At 32.4% G+C, this 3098-nt stretch overlaps 1 long non-coding RNA gene across 1 annotated transcript; it reads right to left on the reverse strand.

Moving 5' to 3' along the window:
- Positions 1-1328: 1328 nt before the first annotated feature.
- On the reverse strand, positions 1329-2237 carry LOC131037768 (uncharacterized). The gene is made up of 3 exons (XR_009104294.2): positions 2120-2237; positions 2003-2058; positions 1329-1815 (listed from the first exon to the last, which is right to left on the reverse strand). It is a non-coding gene; the product is annotated as an uncharacterized LOC131037768 (long non-coding RNA).
- Positions 2238-3098: the final 861 nt, after the last annotated feature.

A 3098-nucleotide genomic window follows, 5' to 3' on the forward strand; every position in this document is an offset into this window, starting at 1 on the left:
ATGTATATGTTTACATAAATTTACCAATCAAGATCATTGACATTTATCCTACTCTTCTGTCTTAAGTTGTCATTTTTTACATGCTTTCCTTTTAAAAATCTTGCATGAGCGTACAATTATTTTCCCTATATAAGATCCAGGTTCTCTAAAAATAAGATTAACTAATACAAAATAACATAATATAATTTGATATATTATTACATTCTCACAAACTCTAACTTATTCAAAATAAATTTAAATTTGTTTTAAATAAAATTTTAAAAATTAGAACTAATTTATCAAATTAATCAAAATAATAATTTATGCACAAATATTCTTTAGATTTTCATAAAACTAAAGTCAAATCTAAAACATATAAACTAAATATTTTGTACATGTCTATCCCTTATAATCTATATTAGCTACTAAATAAATTACTCTTATACCTAAAATAACTCAAACAAATTGTTACTTTACACCATTTAAACTCTCATTTTCTTTTATTCTTTATTTGCTTTTTATTAGGGGGAAGTGCCTTAACTGGTTGCACATCCAAATAAAAAACTATCTATAAAAAAAGTTCAAGGCTTCTAGGTGAAGCCCAATAAAAGCAATGAAAATTTAATAAAACGTTCATATAAATATAAACAAAAACATAGAAGTTATGAGATAACCAACTAAAAATATGTAAGACTAAAAACAACAAAAAAAAAAAAAACATTCATGGAAATTAAGAAACATAGCCACATCCATCCATCATGTCGTTGAACTCCTCCTCACACAGGAGTGAGGTGTTCCTAGTCTTTCCCTCGTTCTTGGTTTCTGCAGGAGCCTTGATTTTCTTCTTCTTCTCAATTTTCTTATCCACAATCATAACCTACATCACTCACTTCTACATAAAGCTTTTGTTGATTCCAAGAGTTCAATCCATTCTCTGTTTCTCTCACAGTCCAAATGAATTTGAGTGGTTTGTCATCCTTGACATTAAGATCCTCAACTTTCATAGCCATCGCCTATGAATTTGAGTGGTTTGTCGTCCTTGACATTAGGATTCTCTGTGGCCTCAACAAATTTTAGCCCACTCGAAGGCTTAGCAAGCCCTCTACAAGAAGTAGTTGTAACAACCTTGACCAGTTCATTATCAAAAATATAATAGTAAGGGAGGAGGAAACACGCTGCTTTGCCTTTGCCGCTAACAAACTTAAGGTGAACGCTGCTCTGATACCATATGTGAAATCAGAAACATTCAAAATAAATAAACACAAGCATAAAAAATAGACAAAACATGAAATAATATTTTAAAAGATAAATTCTTTTATCACTCAATTCACAAATAGTAATAAGCCTGTCCTTTATAGAGCTCATAGCCCCTTACAATTAATTATATTCATGCAACTAAAAATAGAACATGCACCAATATGCATTATTCTAGCAACACTTTTAACTGAAATTTCTAAAAATAAATAATTCCAGATTAAATCTAAGCTTGCAGTCAAACTACGCATGGTAGTCAAAATGAAATGCATAGCGGTGAGGCTCATGCATCAGCTCTCAACAAAAAGCTTCCAGGGTTATTCTTTCTCTACTAAATATTCATTAGATGTCTATTAAAAAACCAACAAAAAGCAATATAACCAATTAAAATTACATGATTTAAAAATTTGTAGGCTTGGCAATTGCCATGATACAAGGTGATGCGAATATGTCTATTCATTCAGCCAGTGGTAATCATTCAGTACCTATACGAATGTAAATTCTCTAATTTCCACGACCTGGCGCCGGCGAACTATGACCACCACCATAATCTTCTACTTCTTCGGTGTTTCTCTTTTCAATCTGTTTATTAATCATCAATACGACCAATGAATCCTATTTAAAACTGCGATAATATGGCTTTCCAAATGTACTTTTATAATACAAAGTATTTGCTGTATTTAATAAATCAATTATTAAAAAAAAAGCATTTACGCTGACCGATACCAGCAGGGCAGTAAAATGTCTCTGTTTAAAAGATATTTTATACCTCCGTGTTGTACTCCGCTCTTACGCCCATTTTCCTTTCATCTCTATTATGAGTGTCTGCCAATCGTCAAAATAGGTATCAATAATAACCTTTGAATGCTTATGAAATTACTAAGACCAAGTAGACGACAGTGTGATTGAAATATTAAGACCAACATTAGTAAAACAATGATGGCCGAGTGTCTGCCCATGATCCCAGTCTGAAGGAAATACAGGAGATATGAGGCTTGTTATTTGTTATTCATTCTGTGAATGGAGAAGCGTATATATAGCTTTATTTGCCGTGTTCCAAGGATTTCAACTATTTGGAAGATTTCAGTCTCGGATGCATAGTCTTCGTGGAGGGGACTCCGTGTTTATATTATAGATGTCAAGCACGCGCTTTGACTTTTACAAGCCATTGAGTTTACTTTTATTTCAAAGTAACCCAAAAAACGAACCTAATGTTTCTGTTCTATGCTCACGAGAGTGGTAGTTGAAATTTTCATTATTTTTCAATATCTTACAGTCAGTAATCATCTCTATTCACGAGTCAATAAACAAGTCATGGTCAATAAGTGAGTCAGTGATCGATTTTATCTAATCTATAATTAAATCATTGCAACATTATTAGCTCTATCTGGGATGCATGCAAAACCTACCTGAAGAATAGCACCCCTGCATCCCAAATGACATATCCAACTCTCGAAATGTCACGGTTGCCTTTTGCTGCTCCATCAAAGTTGAGCTTACATTGAGATTTGTTTGGTGGTTCCCACTTGATGTCTTTCCTATTCCTATTTCTTGATTGAATTCATAAGAAGACTACCTACCTTTGAAGGAAAAAACTTATTCTTGGCCAATCCTTAAGAACACAATCATCCGAGGAGGTGTAAGAGGATTTCATGCTTTTGTTCTTAATTGTATACGCCTTTATTTTGTTCTTAATTGTATATGCCTTTACCGCTTTCCTCTATCTTATCAAGGACATGTTCTAACTAATCTTTCTCCTTTCTAATGATTTGACCAAAGCTATGGTTGAAATGGTTCAAATGATTTGACCAAACCTATGTGTACAACTAAAATAGATTAATGTTATTTTATGATTTTTACAAGCC

Source organism: Cryptomeria japonica, chromosome 4, assembly GCF_030272615.1.
Source record: "Cryptomeria japonica chromosome 4, Sugi_1.0, whole genome shotgun sequence".
In the NCBI taxonomy this organism is placed as follows: domain Eukaryota; kingdom Viridiplantae; phylum Streptophyta; class Pinopsida; order Cupressales; family Cupressaceae; genus Cryptomeria; species Cryptomeria japonica.